General features: G+C 44.6%; 1 pseudogene across 1 annotated transcript; it reads right to left on the bottom strand.

Annotated features, from left to right (window-relative positions):
• Positions 1-14,464: 14,464 nt before the first annotated feature.
• Positions 14,465-15,893, bottom strand: LOC144769563 (LRP chaperone MESD pseudogene; annotated as a pseudogene). The gene is made up of 2 exons (XR_013598721.1): positions 15,775-15,893; positions 14,465-15,260 (listed from the first exon to the last, which is right to left on the bottom strand). The product of XR_013598721.1 is annotated as an LRP chaperone MESD pseudogene (transcript).
• Between the last annotated feature and the right edge of the window lie 5,473 nt (positions 15,894-21,366).

Here is a 21,366-nt window from a genome sequence, read left to right as displayed (position 1 = left end):
TACATACCCAGCCTCCCACCGAGTATTAAGCTCTCCTGAATACTAACTTGTATATTCTGTGCCATATTATTACTTAATTCAAGCTATTAAACTGTTTTGGGGCAAGTACTACCATTATGAGAAATACTACTGTAACAAAAACGTTCCTGCTGCTACCAATTCCACCCTTGGCTAAACTGTTTCTTATCCCAAACCAGGTTTCCTATAATTTATTGCCTAAACTCAAGATGTTCAACCTAGCAATAGAATTTCAGGTTATAAACATTGAAAGCACCTTTCAGGGCAGGTGTGCTCTCAGCCAGGTCACCTGATGGCGCATGCAGCCACGATGAACCGGATTTCACAGAACCTCATCCCTGACCATGCCTATTCAACACTGTCCCCTCGTCCAGAGACACCTTCTTCCCCCCACCCCGACCTCCTACCCCCACTCATTCCTCTTCTTATGACGACTAAAACAAAGTGATCGGTCCCATCATAATTAGTGGGGCGAAACCGCTAACGCGAGTCTTACTGTTCCTCAATCTGAGATGGTGTCGACATCATAGTGAGGCCCCTGGTGTCCAATCGAGTCCCTGCACAGAAACCGGCTCCTGACATTGCGATCCTGCATTGAAGCGGACTCTTGACTGCCCTTCATTGTTTGTTCAATACTACAAGTAGCGCGCATTGTCATTACATTAGTAGGGGTGTTTCGCACATGGCTATCAGACTGCCGCACGGCTCCTCTTGTGCGCCTGTGTCCCCTGCCCCTCACAGCTGCTGCCGCGAGTTCGCCGCTGGTGAGCGCTGTGCTGCCTGATATGTGTTCTGCCTCTTTCTTCTGTATTATTTAGTGAGTTTTTTCACTATTGTTCCCCCTGTGCCTGTATTTGTTTCCCCCGCTTCTGTGCCCCCCGACTCTCGCCTCCCGCCACTGCTCCCCTGCGGCCCCACCCCCTTGCCTTCGGTTTCCCGCCCATTGGCCGCCCCGCTCCCGCCTCCCAGCTGCTCCTCCCTCCCACTTTGTCATTTATGGAGGACACCGCGTGGAAGCGCAGCGGACACGCGCAGCGGGCGCGCCGCTGGTGTACCGAAGGTGCGCCAAAGGCAAGTCCGTCTGCGCCTGTTCGTGCCTGGACTGCGCCTAGCACCAGAACCCCTGAACCCCGCGCCCCCCACAACGCCAGACTGCACTACGAATCCAGCACCCTCCGCGCACTCAACACCGGACGAGACCACCCCTGCTACCAGGCCACCCCGAAACGCACCCAAGGGCCGTTCACCTGCCAGAACTGCAGATTCACTAGCATCTGGCCCGCTAAATCACCAGCCAGAGAACCCAACCACCTCCGCTGCATCCTCCTCAACACTCGCTCCGCTCGCAAACACGCCATCAAACTCTGGGACCTCCTAGACTCTACCGCCCCCGACGTCGCCTTCCTAACAGAGACCTGGCTGAACACCACCTCAGCACCAGACATCGCCATTGCCATCCCACAGGGCTACAAGATCTCCCGCAGAGACCGCACCAACGGAGTTGAAGGGGGAATCGCCATCATCCACAAGGACACCCTCAGAGTCTCGACCAACACCGACGAGACCCTCACCACCGCCGAGCACATGCACTTCCAGATCCATACCGACCCTAACACCACCCTCAGAGGAACACTTGTCTACAGACCACCCGGACCACGACCACAGTTCTGCAACACCATCGCCGACCTCGTCAGCACCCACGCCCTCACCTCCACGGACTACATCCTCCTCGGGCACCTGAACTTTCACCTCGAGAACAACAATGACGCCAACTCCACCGCCCTGCTCGACAACCTCGCCAACCTCGAACTCAAACAGCTTGTGACGACACACACCCACGCCGCTGGACACACGCTGGACCCATCTTCTCCAACAAGCCCCCACGTCTCCTTCAACCACACCACCGAACCCCACTGGACCGACCACAGATGTGTCCACTTCACCTTCAGGAAACCCACCACACACCACCGCACCCAACAGCTGCTGCGCCGCTGCTGGGGCAAGGTCACCAGGGACCAACTGACTACCACCCTCGCCCTGAGACCACCCGCCGACCCCCTCGACCCAGACACCGCCGCGACCAACCTCAAACAGTGGATCAGCGACTGCGCCAACACCCTCGCCCCTCTCAAAACCTCCACAACCAACCACACCAACAAGAAAGCCGCCTGGTTCACCAAAGACCTCCGGACCTCCAAGCGCACCTGTCGGAAGCTGGAGAAGAGATGGCTCCACGACCGCACACCAGATAGCCACACAGCCCACAAAAGCGCCACCCGCAGACACCACCAACTCATCAGGACCGCCTTCAAGGACCGCCTAGACAACAACGTGCACAACACCAAAGAGCTCTTCAGCATCGTGAAAGAACTCTCCAACCCAGCTCCAACACCTATGACATCCCACCATCACAAGACCTGTGCGACTCCCTGGCCACCTTCTTTCACCGCAAGATCGCCGACATCCACGACAGCTTCCACTTCAACTCCGACACCCCCGCACCCATCACCGAGCCCACCACTCCCGCAATCACCACCAGCAGCAGTCGCCTGACCGCCTGGTCCCACGTCAGCGACAAAGACACCATCAAAACCATGAACTCCATCCACTCTGGATCCCCATCCAACCCCTGCCCTCACCACGTCTTCAACAAAGCCAGCACAACCATCGCACCCCACCTCCGGAAAACAATCAAGAAAACAACATCCTGGACCCCTCCCAATCCGGTTTTCGCAGCAACCACAGCACCGAGACCGTCCTCATCGCCGCCACTGATGACATCAGGATCCTGATGGACAGAGGAGAAACAGAATCAGCAGCCTTTGACACAGTCTGCCACCGGACCCTATCAGCACGCCTCCGCCTCCATGACGCCGGAATCCAAGAGAAGGCCCTGGCCTGGACCACATCCTTCATCTCCGGCAGAACCCAGAGCGTCCGCCTCCCACCCTTCTGCTCAAAAACCACCGACATCATCTGCGGCGTCCCACAAGGATCCTCCCTCAGCCCGACGCTGTTCAATATGTACATGGCACCGCTCACCCACGTCGCACGACAACACAACCTCAACATCATCTCCTACGCAGACGACACCCAGCTGATCATATCCCTCACCGAAGACCCCCACACCGCCAAAGCCAACCTCCACAAAGGAATGAAGGCCGTACCCGACTGGATGAAGGACAGCAGACTAAAGCTGAATTCAGACAAGACTGAGGTACTCATTCTCGGACCCACCCCATCGGCCTGGGACGACTCTTGGTGGCCCACATCACTAGGCACAGCCCGGGAACCCACAGACCACACACGCAACCTGGGAGTCATCCTCGACTCCATCCTCTCCATGACCAGGCAAGTCAACGCCATCTCCGCGTCCTGCTTCAACACCCTCCGAATGCTCCGCAGGATCTTCAAATGGTTTCCCCCCGACACAAGAAAAAACCGTCACCCAGGCCCTCGTCACCAGCAGACTCGACTACGGGAACGCCCTCTACTCAGGAACAACAACCAAGGTCCTGAGACGACTACAACGAATCCAGAACGCCTCGGCACGACTGATCCTCGACGTCCCCCAACGCAGCCACATCACACCTCACCTGAGAGGCCTGCACTGGCTCCCCATCAGCAAGAGGATCACCTTCAAACTCCTCATCCACGCACACAAAGCCCTACACAACACAGGACGCACATACCTCAACAACCGACTCAGCTTCCACACCACCACCCGAAGCCTCCGCTCAGCCAACCTCGCCCTCGCCACAGTTCCTCGTATCCAGAAAGCCACCGCCGGTGGCAGATCCTTCTCCTACCTCGCCGCCAAGACCTGGAACACTCTTCCCACCAGCCTACGACAGACCCAGGACCTGCAGGCCTTCAGAAGACTTCTCAAGACCTGGTTCTTCGATCAGTAGCACCACCCCCCACCCCCTTCAGCGCCTTGAGACCCTACACGGGTATGTAGCGCGCTTTAGAAATGGATTGATTGATTGTTTGATTGACCATGGCATTTGATCCAAAGTACATTGTATTGTTTGTGTACGCATATCAAACCTCCTTGACATTGTAAAGCAATAAATACTGCACTAGTATGATACTGACAATATGGAAATTACACAAACTACTATGGGGCAGATTTACAATTACTGGCGCATCCCTGCAAATTAGCAGGGATGCGCCAGTAATTGTGCGCCGCAGCTCCGCCACCCATGATGCGCCGCATTTACAATGCGGTGCACCATGGGGCAAAAACGGCACAGATGCGTCACGCATCTGTGCCGTAAAGGCGGCGCATTGCTGGACGCAGCTCCAGCAATGCTCTGGGGGGCCTATTCTTCCAATGCTGCGTCAAGCCTTACACCTGCTTAAAGCAGGCGCAGAGTTTTGACGCAGCGTTGGCCTAAAAGTGACTGAGTGAAATCTTGTAGATTTCACTCAGCCACTTTTAGGAGGTGTTCCGGCGCAGGAACGCCCCCCCCCCCGCCCCTGCGATTGAACGCCTCTTTATGGCGCAGGGCTTTACAACGTGACGCATCTGGGAGATGCGTCACGTTGTAAATACCTCGCACCATGTCGCATCTTTTGCGCCGCCGCTTCGTCACAAAAGTGACGCATCGGCGGCGTAAAAGAGGCACAAGGGGCTTGTAAATCTGCCCCTGTGTTTCTTTCCTCTAGGCAATGACCAGAAACAAGAAGGAAAGAGTACAAAAGGGATATTCGCACTTTGAAGTTCACATTCTCTGGACGATCCTGGATAATTCCAGTTTCCAGACATCGCTTCCAGAAGACACACTTCTATGGCTAATTTTTTAACTGTAGCAACTGGTTATGAACTCTGGTTTTGTTTACTGTTTACAATGTTTAAGCCAACAAGGCAAAGAAAGAGGATTTCAAAATGGTGAGGTATTTTACGGCACCAGGGATGAGCTGATTGGGGCGTGACATGATGATGGGAAAAACTGTTTTCTGTAAAGGTCTATTTTGATTGGGTACTGTGACAACTGTATTAATAAACAGCAAAGGAGAAGTGGCCATAGAATCCTCATAGAATTGAAAATTCTTTGACATGAAAGGTGGAATTATTTGTATTTCCTTGTACATAGCGGCACCTACTGGAGAAATATATATATATAAAGATAATTACTATGCTACCAACCTCGTTCAGAAATATAAACAGAAATCATAATTCGATTGCCCTTAATATCACTAACCAACACTTCAAGACTGATAATTAAAAAACAATCAATAATTACCCCACCCTGAAAATCCTCCAATCGAATGGGAAGATTGGTTAGCGACTTTCAAGAACTATTGTGATGGGGAAAACATCATTACAACGAAATGCCATTGCAACAAAACCATTACAACGCATGTACAATTACAATGTATGTCATTACAATGCATGCTATTACAACGCAGGCGCCATTACAATGCATGCCTTTACAAGACGTTTATGGCTAAGGTAAGTGTTCAGGTGAGTTGTAATGTTTTATTACATTTTTTATAAATAATTACAATGTAATACAATAATCTAATACATTTATCAATTATTTTAGAGCTTGTGTATTAATGCCCAGTTATTACTTTTAATTGTTCAGGAGTCATTCAAAATGGAATTATTAATAAATTAATTTTTGTTTATATTAATTTAAAAAGAGTGTATATTAAGTAATTTCTAGATTTTAAGTATTAACATTTAAATACAAATGGATTTTAACACAGCCTCTTAGGTATGTACGTTGAGGGATCTATGGGTTTTGGGAGGGACAGTATTTTAATACTCGGGCATTCATTTTATTACATGAAGTGTACTAATACTCGGATATCGATTGTAATACCTTAGCATTATTAATAAAGTGTCAATAAGTAGTATATTTTAGTATTGATAAAAAAAATTACACAAATTAATTGTAACATTACTCTTAAGGCACGGGATGTGAGGAATTTAGGGGTGTTGGATGGGGGAGTGTATTAATACTCGAGCATTAGTTTTAATACTTGCCTATTAATTTTACAAGGAAAACAATATTTAATAAATGTTTAACAATGTTATATTTTAAAAAGAGGTTGAAACGACCCTTTAGTTTCCTGCCAGTGAGGGGTTTAAGGGTATGGGTGGGGCAGTGTATTAGTTCTCAGTTAATACTGAGTATTTATTTTTAGAAATAAAATAATATGTTTAATTTAGTAATTTATGTTAATTAGTTTTAAACATTATTTCTTTTCTATTTTTGCAGATTTATATAGCACAAGCTTAACCAGAAGTTATTGGAGTGCTTTACATGAGCACCAGTTATGTTAAACAAGAACAAATTCAATATTGGTAGGCACGGCAGGTTAAGTGATTTGCCTAGAATCACAGGATGCTGAGCCAATGCAGAGGCTCGAACCTGGCTCCCCAGCGCCAAAGTCAGCAGCTCTGGCGGTAAGGCCAAATCCTCTCCCCTAATGAAGTACATTTTTATTAAAGTAGGTTTTATAACATAACCATTTAGGCACGGGATGTGAGGGATTTAGGGGAATTGGGTAGGGAAGTGAATGAATACTCAGGCATTTGTATTATTAATCAGGTACTAATTTTGGTGCCCGCGTATTAATTTATAAAGATTAATTCTTTATTTTGTAAACATTTTAAAACACAAAAAAGATTTCAGTTACATTTTAAAATAAATTGTAGAAAATAAAAAATTAATAAATTAAGTATAAAACAACACATGATAGTTTTTTAAAAGTAGTAAATATATTTAAATAATTAAAAACAAACAATGTAATAAATAGTAATCAATATGAAACACACCTTAACAAGCTCTAATCATTTTTTTAAAATGAAGAACTACATGTACAATTTAAAATAAAATGTTGCTACATTTCATACTGAGCAAATAGTTTTTATTACTTATTAACATATTTCCCCACACTCTTCCATTGTATTCAATGGGAATAATTATCCATTTTTCCCTTTCACTTTCAGCATTGAGTGCGCAGTAGTGCTTCTGTTTTTACAGTCGGTGGAGCGTCGTGGTGAAGATCGGATGCAATGGAGAGCTGCAGTCAGGTAAGGACTTTACATTTTTTTTTATTTAAGTTGTAGGCGGCCAACTTCTTGTAAGGAGACAGGAGGGAGGGAGTTGTAAGGTAGTTAGTGTAAAACTCGATGTTATGTATGTTTTAACACATTTTTCATCCTATGCCAGGATGATTGCTTTTATTGCAAGATAAATTTAAAGAGCATTTTTTAATAGTCAGCAGAATACTTTTTTTAACTTATTTGTAATAAATGCAATATTTTTTTTTCATGATTATGTCTGAAGTGTTTTTTTTTAGCACTGGTTGGAGTTTTTTCGTGATACACGCCACGTGTTTGAAAGAAAGAAAAGGATTACTGGGTTCAGATGAAAGCTTCTCAAAGCGGCGAAGAAGATTTTTTGTTTTTTTGTAACAGTTTTTGGGGAATTCATTCTTTTCTGATCTTGGAGGACAAGGAGAATTCGGATAATGGAATTTGACTCTGGGACAAGGATTGGTAGTATGGATTAGTTGTGCTGTCTTTTTTTGAGAAACGTATGCTTTTCAGGGTTTTTATGCTACTCTGGCCTTTGTTACGATGTCGGGTGGACTTGCATTTGTCTGGCACAGTTTCTGTGAGAGAACAGACCATATGTCGGTGGTTCTGCACACCTTATTACAATGCAATCGCATATGGTGCGGTTGCCAACTCCCAGTTCTCTATGAGAGCTTATGCGGCAGGCGGAAACCGCCTTCAGTACATGCTCTCTTTGAGTAAGGGGAGTTTGTGTAAATCCCTGCACTGTGCGACAGGCACCAAACAGTGCCTGCCGCACGGTGCAGGTATTTTCAGGGGTGCACATTAAGTTCCCCTCACGGCCACAACCGTAGGGCGCAGAGGAATGGGGACCCTGCTAGGGGCTCCCAAAGTCACTTTCTGACAGCCTTTCCATGTCGGAAAGGCCGCGGAAACCAGCATCATAATCCCGGTGGTGGAAACACCGTCTTTAAGGGATTATGGGCAGTTACCGACTGGCCAACAGGCTCTTAGAGCCAGTCGAAACCGAGTCGGATTGACTGGCTGGTTTACACTCTGACGCCGACATTGTTATCCGGCGGTCGGATAGGAAAACGACCATGTCAGCCGGTAAGCTTCTGACGAGTAGCCGGAGGCTTACCGACCGACATCCAAATTAGGCCTTCTATGTTTCCATTTTTAAACAGGAAATTGGGACATTCTTGGATTAATGGTTAAACCCTGTAGATTATTAGAGTGCAGAAGTCTTTTGGTGGCAGGAGGATTTGAAACATCACTAAAAGTTGAAGAAAGAAGACATCTAAAGGTAAGATACCTGACATTCCTATTAATTACATTTTTTTTTCTTCAAAAATGGCAATTGAATTGTAAAAAAAAACACAGGCAAGTAAGTTAGAAGAAGGGGTTCATTTGAATTAGAAATGGAGTATGCTTCCAATATATTCCACGTATTCTGAAGCTACTGACAACGTAAACTGGTGCTTTTTTGCCAATAGTCGCTCTGGCATTTCTGTACTTTTTTGGGATGTACATGGATTCAGACTACCTGTTAAAGATTGCACAATTCTCATTTCTAAATAACTTTGCTACATCTTCAAAGTTTTCAAAAAATGCTAAAAGTTTGGGTGAGTTTTTTAAATGGATTTGTTGGAGGGGTTGTGCCATCCCTCAATGGCATTATTAATCTTCATGCCACCTTCTAAGCAGGTCGAGTAAGAGTTCCACCAATCAATTGGGATCCTTGGCTTCCTCCTGCGACACGAGCTGCTTAGATAGCCAATCCATGTGTCTTAAAATAATAATAGTTAGGGTCCTAATTTCTTGTTGTTTCATGTAAAGTAGTAAAATTCAGTAATTGATGTGAAGTATTCATCCACACTGATAGGTGGCACGGAGCATAATGCAGTTAGTTTTTTCAATTGATATTGTAGTTCACTGTCTTATAAGCAATCTTCAACTAAGGATGTTTTTGGTATCTTTCGCCAATATGTCTGTGAAAAGTGGAGAAAAACATCCTTGAATTTAGGTTCCTGGGTGTAATTTAGTAATGGTATTAATCATAGACAATTTATAATCAATGATCACTTTTCTAGGACTTTCATTTAGATTTTAATTTTTATCACTGACAAAAATTCAGTATAGGTTGAAGCTTGCTTATGAGGCAGTAAACTGTTCATTAAAGGAACAGAGGTGTTAATAATGTTGGCATGAATAGTGTATATTTGGCTGAAGGGGCCGGGTGGATTTAAAGGTACCATCCATCATCCAAATATCACTATTCACCATTTTTGCAAAGCTATAGGGGTGCTAAACATTAGTATTAGTTTTAGAAGGTTTTTGTTATCATGCAAAAGGAAACATTCATTAGTAAAGATTACTGTTAATTCATCAGGTATGTTAATATCCGAGTAGGTTTGAGGTGTTACACGTTGTGGGATACTTGCCTGTTTTGTCTCTGAATAATATGACTTAGATTAGGAATTGTGGGCATACAACTGGCTACATGCATATGTTTGTTTTAGGAAACCTCCCTCAAAACAACCACAAGGTTCACTGGAGGTGGATGCATGGGTTTTCATTTGTTCAATATTTTTTCAAATTTTAATCTCCATTGCAGAGGCAGAGTGGTTATATCTTTGTATTTTTTAACCGAATCACCAAGAGCAATCGCTCAGCCTGAGCAATGGGATGCATAATACTGCACAAACCTCAATGACTCTTGTGCTCAGTTTATCTCCCCTTACAACAAAAGTAGCCACCGTAACTCAGTATTCTGTTTCCCCTGCTTGATTTGATATAGCGCGGCTGATTTATTTTTTTTTTTTAAATGTTCTTCACATTAGTAGTCTTTTCATTACAAGGGGCAACAATTAGAAAAAGCACACCTGTGACATTTTCAACATCATATCTTGAAAAAAGCACACACTGATTCATCTGGTTGATCACACTATGAGGTTTTTGCAGCATTGCTTTTTGAGGAAGAAATGAGAAATGTAATGTGGGATAAGCTTCTTGGCACACACAGTGTAACTTATTAGAACCCTCTCAATAGCACAGACATTCTGAACTGCTAAACATAAGAGAATTACATTATTATTTGAGGTAGTTTGTAAATACATTTTATGTGGTGTGTGCAAAATGTGCACCTTGGTACATTTATGACTTAGAATGCATGTAAATACAGACTATTCCTTTATTTTCTGGTGGCAGCCATGGAATGCGTAAGCCATCGGTAGTAGCCGTTTTTTTGATTTGCAGTGAAGATTGCTTGATGCTCAGGTATGAGTGAGTTGATCGCTTGATATAGATGGTGGTGTTTCAATCATGTTATTCCACGAATAACCCATGAGGTTCTGCGCAGTGTAAAGTGATAGACACTAAAGATTTGAGGCTGCAACAATCTTCCTCAGCATTGATTAACAGATTGATTACTTGCAGTCGATAGTATGATGATTCTTTGAGGTCATGAACGTTAGGGACACTGCAGTTTTGAGCAAAACGTGGGGTTGCATATATGGAGTAAACTTTCGTTGTCGTGGAGATCAGTTCACTTGAACCAGCTAAATGTGTGTGTTGTAAAACTTGACTTCTCTCATATTTTCAGGTCTTCGCAGTGTGTTTCCTACATCTCGTGAACACAGTTATTCTCATAGGCTGCAGAAATCTGAACGTGTTGGTAAGCGTATACCACAAAAAGTATCAGAGGGTCAGAATCTTAAAGGTGATTACCAGAAACAAGGGTGGTTACCAATAAAGCCAAATGCAGAGAACTATAGCAACCAAATCAGGTTTGTGTCTGATCTCTGGCACCCATCAGTCACCACTCGGAACCGCCCTTCATCATTTGGGGCTCCGAGGAAAAACACCATACCTGTTGTTTGCTCCGACAGAGAAGGACTAGCCCTCCTGTGGGGTAAGGATGGTTAATGTGGGTTAACAAGATATATACTCACAACGTGGCTGTGGGGTAAAAAAAGAGTGCAGTGCTAAGGATAAGTAATACCAAGAGTAATAAGGAAAGTGAATAAAATTGGTTTAAGGAGCAAAAAATATTTTATTAAAGTACAACTCCTGACACCAAGGTTAAAAAATAGCCTAGATATTGATCTCACCTACGTTAAAAATGTACGCTGGTGTACAAGGTGGTTCACTGGGGTGTACAGGTGGTGGTTGCGGTATTTATGCCATGTCTTTCTTTTTCAGTTATTTACTGAATTGGGAAGGAATATCGGAACGAGTATACCTAGAAGGTTCAGGTGACATATACAATTTGTAACGAAATCGTTCCAGTATTTACTTTGTATAGAACACACTTTTTTCACAAAAGGGTTTTTTTTGTTTGCAGTAGCGTTAAAATTTAGGTCCTGAAGAAAGCAAGGCCGATTGGCCAAGAATTGCTGAAACATGTCGACCACGTTCCATCGCTAGACAGTTTATTAATTCCTCTGTCTGGGCTATTTTTTAACCTTGGTGTCAGGAGTTGTACTTTAATAAAATATTTTTTGCTCCTTAAACCAATTTTATTTACTTTCCTTATTACTCTTGGTATTACTTATCCTTAGCACTGCACTCTTTTTTTACCCCACAGCCACGTTGTGAGTATATATCTTGTTAACCCACATTAACCATCCTTACCCCACAGGAGGGCTAGTCCTTCTCTGTCGGAGCAAACAACAGGTATGGTGTTTTTCCTCGGAGCCCCAAATGATGAAGGGCGGTTCCGAGTGGTGACTGATGGGTGCCAGAGATCAGACACAAACCTGATTTGGTTGCTATAGTTCTCTGCATTTGGCTTTATTGGTAACCACCCTTGTTTCTGGTAATCACCTTTAAGATTCTGACCCTCTGATACTTTTTGTGGTATATGTAATTGGGGCGTGTATTCAGAGCTGGTCAATAAATTGCCCTAGGGTCCCCCTTAATTATATTTGTTGTTTACGTGTTGGTAAGCGGTCATTTGTAAATGTTCACACAGCAATCACTATGATCACCACTTTTGGGTGCGATGTTTTCTTACACTTTTTTGGTGAAGGTCTTTGTATAAAATCGCTGATTAAACTGATATTTATTTAATGTTTGAACTAAGGGCCCTATTAGGATGGCGGACAGACCTGCGTCCGTCCGCCACCCCAGAGGTGGAGGGACCGTCCGCAGGGGCAGCGGCAGTCCCTCCGTGCAAATTAGGATGTGACCGCCACCCTGGCGGTCACATCCTGTATTCTTAACATTGCGGCGGGTGCTGCTTGAAGCAGCCCCCGCCGCAATGTGAAAACTGCATGCAGTGCATTTGCATGCACAAAGCGGCAGGCACCGCACGGTGCATGCTGCTTTGTGCATGCAAATACAGGGGGGTACCATAGGTACCCCCATGTGCACCCCCACCCCCCCTTCACCCTGGGGGCCCGCAACGGGCCCCCAAAGAAAATACCGTATGCCTTTTCGTGGCGGCACTGCCGCCGCAGAAAGGAATATCACAAAGCAAATCCTAATATGGCTGGCGGTGTCTGATAGACACCGCCACCATATTAGAGCTTTTCCGCCACGGTCCCGCGGCGGAAAAGCGGCAGACGGTCCCCACGTCCGCAGATGACCCCCCTGCCATCCTAATCTGGCAGGGGTCATTTCTCACAACGCAGCGGTGAATCCGCATCCTCCGGGCCGGCGGTGGCTTCCGCCGGCCCGGAGGATGCGGATTCACCGCAATCGTAATCGGGCCCTAAGTATTTGTGACTGCTCAAAAGGAAGATGTCTTGACCCACTTTGTTTGTATTATAGAATTGTGATGAAACATGTTTTACTTTTACAGTTTCCCTGAAGAAGGGATCATGCATCCCGAAATGCATTGGGATCTACAACAGCGTTAATGGAAATTGATCATTATCCATAATGGAATTGTATAAATGTGTTTTTTGTTGGAAACTGTAATAATAACGCTGACATAAGTGTGAATTTTCAGAAAATAAATATTGTAAATATTTATTGGTTTCAACTTAATTTGTGTAAACAGAGTTACATTGAGAAGATAGAGTAAAACTTTTTGGGGAAAAAGGAAACTGTGGTTAAAAGAGAGCAAACGATAGGTTTGCAGTTGCAGTGCAGGCAGGGACAAGTGTTCTGGTGACACTTGTAGTATAGGTTGACTTTCATGGTGGAGGGTAACTACCTCCTTCCCTCCTAGCATTCCTGATTTAAACTGAGATAAAATAGAAATTGTGATTTATTTAATAATTTAAAAAGGAGTGCGCAGCACAACCCATCATTCACAAACATAAGAGACGAGCATAAGGAGATTATGGCGGGTTATCAGATTTTAAATCCCATAAACGTTGCCCAAACAATGGTTGAAAAAATGTAGCTTTGGACATTGCCCAATATAATTAAAGGAAAAATGGGCTTACAAGGACCTGTGATGTGGCAGTTGAGCAATGTTTACATAGAACTATTCAAATTGAATAGTTTAGCATCCAGATGACTCCTCGGAATAAAATGTCCCCTATGTCACAGTTGTGACAAAGGCAGCTAAATACTCACACCTCAGCCGTTACACTCTGATAATTGTACGTTGAAACACTTATTTGGTGTCCTAACAGCATATATATAAACCTGTCCCAGTCCCATACTCAGTCATCTGCAGCAGCAGCCTTCAGTGTCCGTGTCACTGTCAGCCACCCTACAGCACATCAGTCCCTACATGCGAATCTGCTGAAGAGACAAGCGGGCACATGCATCAACGATAATTGCATTCGCAAACTGTGCGAATCGCAATTTTCGGCCGTTTGCGAATGCAATTATCAAAATTGCAATGCTTCATGTATTTCGCAATTTTAGGAATCGCAATCATGTTGCGATTTCTAAAATTGCGATTGCATTTCAGAAATCGCAATTTCAGATTTCTGAAATGCAATGCATGAACATTTTTAAATTGCGAATTTTTAATTTGGAAGGGGTAAATTAGCATGAGGTTGAACCTCGTGCTAATTTACCGAAAACCTTCAAACATGCAAAAAAAAGCATTTTTGAAAGATGCAGTTTACACACACACATGTCCTTGGGACATGTGTGTGTGTAAATTGCAGTTAAGTTTAATTTCAGGGGTGCAGGGAGGGGTTCTTTGGACCCCCCCTGCACCCTTGAAATTGCATTTTCAATTTGCGATTCTCAAAGTGAAAATCGCAATTTGTAAATGCCTTCCCATTGATTCCTATGGGCCTCTTGGCCCATAGGAATCAATGGGAAGGGTTTTCCTTAATTGCGATTCGCAAATTGTGAATCGCAATTAAGGAAAAATACTGAATCTCTAAAAAAATATGCGAATTAATCATGCATTGCCGTTTACGAATCCTTAATTGCGATTCCTTAATTTTCGCAATTAAGGATTCGCAAACGGCAACATTGAAGCATGTGGCCGCAAGCTCTTTTAAAAAATTAGCACATTTCTCTGACGATACAGCTGCAGAGCGCTGCATAGGGTATTTTTTACTTCACAAATCCCCTTTCCGCTTAGCCGCTTGATTGTTTTCCTTGCCAGTTTTAAACTTTTTATACTTACTGCTTTTCTTTTTTTCTTGTTTCACTTTATTTTTGGCCTTCTCTTTCTGTTTCTCTGGTTCTGCTCCTTTGCCAGGGTAAACCTGGCCCTCCACAGTCACATTAGCGCACCTGTCCTGTTGTAAAAGAAAATCTTTCACTTCCCATGCGTAGCTTCCATCTCGCAGCATAAATATGGCCCGATTGGAGGAAACAATAAACCTTTGGATATCATAGTTGGCATTGAAGAGGTTGCCTTGCCAGAGGCTCGTAATCTCTTCAGTCTCCTTTTCCAGACACACACTATGGTGAAAACCATCAACGTCTTTCTTTTTTTGGTAAGTTTGAGGACATTTTCAGTATTTTTGGGGTCTATTTTCGAAAAGTCTACAGGTGCAGTGGGGAGGGCGTTTGTGCTCAGGGAGGTCTCAATGTCGTCATCTTTCTCCCACTCCTCAAGCAAACGCACCATATCTGCATCATTGTAGTCTCGGATGTCCTTCTTTTTGCGGCGCTGAGTCTCGGAGGCAACGGGCAGCAATAGGTAGGTGGACACATAGAGCAGCAAAGGAAATGCGAGATGAGCAGACATCTTCCAAAGTGGAATAATGGGAACTAGTACAGAGCCGAGAGCCTCGATAGGCTGCCTGCCTGATTTCTTGATGCCAATCTTTATCTGATGGTAGAAAGAAGAAAAAGATTCAAAATGTATTAGTGACTCGGTATATGAATGTGTTTTAAATTATATCCTGCAAGGGAAAAATGTTTTTAAATTACTTATTTGACAGCCTACAATTATTTTTTTGATAAAAAAGGTTGTATTACTTAGGCATTGCTATGTTTGTATTAAAATCTATTTTAAGTTGTCACCTGAAAAAAGAAAGTTATTTTTGGTGATAATTGAGTTTTTGTCATATTTTACCTTAAATGGGTTTAGATTTTCAGATATTTTGAGGAAGTGTTCCTCCAGACAGGTGGTGTGTGATGGGTTGATCTGTACAGAAAGCCTAAGAAATGTGTTTATGATTTGGTGTGTTTAGAAATTATTTAGTTGACATTCTAGGCTTGTTATTGATTACAACGTTTATATTCCTTTGGCAATGCTATGTTTGCATTCAAATGTATTTTTTCTAGACACCTGTGAAAAGAAAGTTATTATTTGTGATAATTGTGTTTTTGTTAAATTTTACCTTCAGTGGGCTTGCCTGTTGTATGAACAGCAACTTCTGAAGGTGATGGTTTAGTTTTTCTGATTATTTTGAGGATGTGTTCCTCCAGACAGGTGGTGTGATGTGGGTTGATCTATAGAGAAATTAAAAAAAAATGAATGTATATTCTTTAAAAAAAAGAAAATTTATGGATTGATGAGTTGCATTACACCTGTGAAAGAGATAGTGGGCCCTATTACGATGTTGGCAGAACGGCACAGAAGTCTGGATCCCATACTCGGGGGCGTACCTACAAGGGAAGTGGGGAGATTGGGGTGGAAGATCCTTCACTTATATTTACTGACAGTCATTTAATATATCCCATATGGCTAACTGATTGTACGCAGCTTGTGTTTTCCTTTAGAGATCACTCTGACTCCCATTTTACCAACTTCCGCAACTGCCTTGGCAACATCTGTTCCTGGATGGCCTCCAACCATCTGGTTTTGAACACTGACAAAACGGAGGTTCTGTTTTTTAACCAAAAAACTGCTCTTCCCGCTACCCTGTGGTGGCCTACTGTTCTGAACCCCCCTCCGATCCCTGTCCAGTCAGCCCGCAATCTGGGTTTCCAATTTGACAATACCATGTCTTGTAAGGCCCAGATCAATAAGGTTACATCTGCCTGTTTTGTCAAACTACGCATGATCAGGAAGATTTTTCCCGTATCTTCCTTTGGACTCCCGTAAGACTATTGTCCATGCCTTGATTACGTCACATTTAGACTATTCCAACAGTCTCCATGCTGGCGCCCCCCCTTTACCTTATTGAAAGGTTACAAGTGGTTCAAAATGCAGCGGCTAGATTAATCGGAAATATTCCTCTCCGCCATTCCGTAGCAGCTTATCGGAAAGAATTGCACTGGCTCCCCATTTCCCGCCGCATCCAGTTTAAAGTTCTGATCCTTGCCTTCCGTGCTATTAACGGCTCAGGCCCGGTCTATTTGAGAAAAAGACTCAAATTATCTCTATCTGCTAGATCATTGAGATCAAACAGCCTACGTCTCCTGGTTGTACCCAGATTTCGCCGCGCCAGGAGCGGGGGCAGAACATTTGGAGTAGCTGCTGCCAAGCTTTGGAACAGCCTCCCCTTGGATCTGAGGTTCAGTGAGTCGGAGCAAGTGTTCCGCCGTAAACTCAAGACCTGGTTGTTCACTAACGTTTAATACAGCTTTCACTTCTGTTGACATGTACTCTATAGCACCGGGACACCCCCTTCTGGGGGTAGCCGTGCGCTTTACAAGCTTCTTAAACAAATAAATAAATAAATAAATAATAAACTGATTGGGTCTGGTATATGCAGGATTACTGTTTAACTACTGCAGAGTATACCATTGACAAAAGGCTCAAGAAATAGTGCAGGTGTCACCTGAAATAAAAACTGTGTACCAAAAAGACCGTGTGACCCCACCCCATAGAATTAACCTCAGCAATTTCCTCTACCTCTCACCGAAACAGCTTTCCTCAGACAAAAATACATGCATAATCTTGTCTCAGACCACTCTAAACAGTCATTGGATGAGTCATACGGGAATAGGCAAGTTTATTATTATTAACAGTATGATTACCTAAAATCTTTACAGTATAAAACACATAAGCAACGTCCGTCATCCATGCTGCTCCATTCTTCCTGCAGTACCCGGTCTAACATTTGGTCGGGTCTCCGCATCCCCGCGTACCCTGCTGCTTCCAAGCAGTGGGATGAGGGGTCCTGCCTGGCGGTGCCCAGGCATAATAGTGGGGGCTGCTGCTCTACTCCTAAAGAAAAAGCTAATCTGCTACAGCAAACAAAAAAGGGTTTACCCAGCATGCCAGCCAGAAGCAATTGGCCAAATGGGACTACTGAACTCCAAGGGGAATAAACTATTTTGACCAAAGCCACATACTTACAAAATATGAATTATATAATAGTACTGCCAATGGCCACTTGGAGCCTTGTGCAAACTAGCCAGCCTACCGCCAGACTGGAATCATAGAGGTGGACTTCCATAGTCAAGGAAAGAGAACAGATCACTGTCCAGCAAGAAAGCAAATACTTATAGGGTGAATGTTATGTTATGTTAATAACAACTTGTAGAGCGCACGGTGACCCATAGGTTTCATGGCGCTGAGCATGAGGAGTATTGCAGCAGAGTTACTATGCGTAGGCTTGCTCAAACAGGGATGTCTTCAGGGCTTTCCTGAAACCCAGGAGATTGTCACAGCTCCTGAGTGCCAGGGGAAGAGAATTCCAGAATCTGGGGGCTAGGTAAGAGAAACGGCATCCTCCTTGCCGATTCCGTTCGAATGAGGGAATAGTTAACAGGTGGAAGTGGGCTGAACGGAGACTACGCGGTGGTGCTTCCTTTATGATCATACTTTTGATAAATCTGGGGCTGTTACCATGCAAGGCCTTAAAGGCTAAGCATCCAGTCTTAAAGGCTGCCCGTTGGGCCATCGGTAGCCAGTGAAGTTTCGACAATACAGGTCTAGCTGACAGCCAAGAATGAGTCTTGTTGCCCGGTTCTGAACAATTTGTAATCATTTTAATAGACCAGCTGGCAAACCGAGGTAAATTGAGTTTGAAAAGTCGAGCCGCGAGAGTACCAGAGCTATCACCACCTGTATGAGGGCTGAATGTGTTAGCCTGATTTTCCGTAGTTGGTAAAAACTAGAGGAAATCAGTGCTCCCACCTGTCCTATATACAGGAGGACTGGATGCCTAGCTCAATACCTAGTATTTGAACAGTGGATGGTGTAGGCAGGGTGTGGGCATCAGAGAAAAGGTCCCAATGCTCATTGATTTAAGTTTACCTTAATACACATCTAGAGCCTATAAATGCCATGCACAGTTTTTTGACCTGTGACCTTGCATTTCCCATTTTTTAAACCATGATTTGTTTTAAAGAAGGTAGTTAAAAATGCTAATTTCAATCTCCCAAGCTAAGCATGCAACATAATACTGGAGTGGGTCTATGCCCTGACTTGTGTGTCTACATGCTAGTGTATTCCATATGATTGTAGCATTATTGCATTATGCCACTTTGTAAAAGTGGCTCTGTGCATGTGCTTAGCTTATGCAATTGTCAAACATTTTATTCATTATACAACTAGTCTTTGCAGTATATTTTGGGCACATGGTAGTTTTGCCAGCTTAACGTTCTATGTATTTATTAATGCTATCAAGAATATTCCTTACTTTTCCAAACATCAAACAAATCCCACTAAATCAACCCCTGCACAGGCCAAACCATGACCCAGGCTACCCACTATCTTTTTTAGTTGGGTCCACAACATTGCTCACACTCCCCTAATATTATTAATTAAGCTACACCCGTGACCATACCCTCAGTGCCCAATCTGGAGCCATAAGAAAGAAGGGGTCTGTCTTTCCAAATATTCTTAAGAAGGTGTGGTATCAGCGGGAAGGCATATAGGAGGCTTGAATTCTACTCGAGACAAAACGCATCTCCAAGCAAGAGCCGCCTTGGAAGCTCCAGCATGCAGAAGTGCTGACATTACATGTTTTCACCAGTGCCAAATAGATACTCAGTAGTCCTTGCCCCACCTCAATTTGGAGATGTCATTCATGATTTGCTAGGCATCGACAGCTGATTTTGTCCACCCTGGTATTCAAAGAACCCCGCAGGTGTTGTACAACTAGGAAGATGTCTAGAGGTGCAGAGCCTCCTGGCACAGGCTCCATGACCCCACCCTGTCCTGTTTCTGGCAGAACTGCGTGGCTGTGGTGGTGACCGTGAAAACCTGATCTAGTCTTCCCTTGATGAAAGGGAGGTAGGCCTTCAATTCCAAATGGATTGCTCTCTACTCCAACACACTGATGTGGAGCTTAGACTCCGCCAGAGACCTGAGTCCTCTGATCTCCACCTCTCCCAATTGGCCGCCCCGACTTCGAAGTGAGGCATCTGCCACCACTGTGAGCTCTAGCTGGGGAAGGTAGAGGAGTTTGCCGCTGACCCGATTGCAATTCGTCAGCCACCACTGCAGATCTTTTACAGTTCCCTCCAAAATCTTGACAAGGCTGTGGAGATTGCCCTTATGCTGCACTCATTGGGACTTCAGGTCCCACTGCAAATGCCAACATCATGTCTTACCGGCATGAAGCCCAGTAGCCTCAGCGTCAGTCTCACCGAAATCCAGGATAGAGGCTGAAACATCAGAATCATAGCCTGAATATCCTGTAGTTGCCATTCTGGAGGATAGGCCCGAAACCGCACAAAGTGCAAAATCTCTCTGATGAGAGGGAGCATCTGACAGGGAGTCATGCGTGACTTTAGCACATTGATAGTGAACTCCAGTCAATGCGAGAGGTTGCCATAGTCTGAATTTGTTGATGACTGCCTGAGGCGATCCAGCAAGTATATCGTCACGGTAAGGAAGACTGGAACCCCAGACCTCCACTGATGGGCTGCAACCACCACCATCACTTTTGTGAATATTGAAGGGGTGCTAGTAGGGCCTAAGGTGAGCACAGCAAACTGAAAGTGCTCATGGTCCAATGTGAGCCACGGGTAACGCCAGTGGGCTGGCATGAAGGGTAAGTGAAAATAGCCATCCATTCAGTCTCCAAGGCATAGGACAGACAAGACCTGAGACAACTTGAACATTTTGAATGTCTCCTTTTTCAGGAAGTAGTTGAGAGCGTGAAGCTCTAGTATAGGATGGGGGCCTCTGTCCTTTTTAGCACTAGAAAGTAGCAGGAATAGCAACCACAACCTAGTTCTAATGTTGGCACCCTCTCAATAACTACTTTGGCCAAAAGAGCCTGCACCTCCTGACCTGGCAGGTATAGTTGGTTGATCGTCAGCCTAGCTGTGGATGATTGCATGGATGGCAGGCATTTAGGGAATGGAGGGGCGTAAACCCAATGAACAGTTTGAAGCATCCACTTGTCCAATGTGATGGATGCTCATCGGAATAGGTGGTGGTTGATTCTACCACCTATCGGATGCCCATGATGGTAAGAGGGTAAAAGGGGCTTGGAGACTGCAACTGGTGGGTGGGTAGTGGTGGTGACTAGACAGATCTTCCGCCTTGGGCCCCACAGGACTTGCGTCCATGGCCATGAAAGGACACGGGAGCCTATTGGCGGTAGTGGCTGGGCAGAAATTGACATGGTTAGTAGCCCTTACTGTAGCCGCGAAAGGTAGAGTATGGCAGCCATGGGGCTTTTGAGAGTCCCAATGTCAGGGTGGTGGCCCTGATGTCCTTAAAGAGATTGAGCACCGAATCTGCCTTATCACCAATAAGGTGAGCCCCAGTGAAGGGCATATCCATAAGGATGTCTGGACATCCCCAGAAAACCCAGTAGACCTCAACCAGGTGTGCCAATGGAGTGCCACTGAAGAAGTAATTGCTCTGGTTAGCGAGTCATTAGCATCCAGTCTGCAGCATATGTTGAACTTTGTTGTGTCCTTGCCATTGGAGCACACAGGAGCAGGGTGATTGCGGTAGGTAATTGTCCTGTGCACAGGAGCCCCTGTGCAGGGCTTGGCCCATGCCCCAAGCAGAATATCTGTAAGGACTTCGTAAAGAGGGAGGAGAAGTTCTGTAGGGGCGATTCCCGGTAGAAGAA

Source organism: Lissotriton helveticus, chromosome 1_1, assembly GCF_964261635.1.
Source record: "Lissotriton helveticus chromosome 1_1, aLisHel1.1, whole genome shotgun sequence".
In the NCBI taxonomy this organism is placed as follows: Eukaryota; Metazoa; Chordata; class Amphibia; order Caudata; family Salamandridae; genus Lissotriton; species Lissotriton helveticus.
Note: the sequence above shows the minus strand (reverse complement) of the source record. Positions and strands in the feature narration are given on the sequence as shown.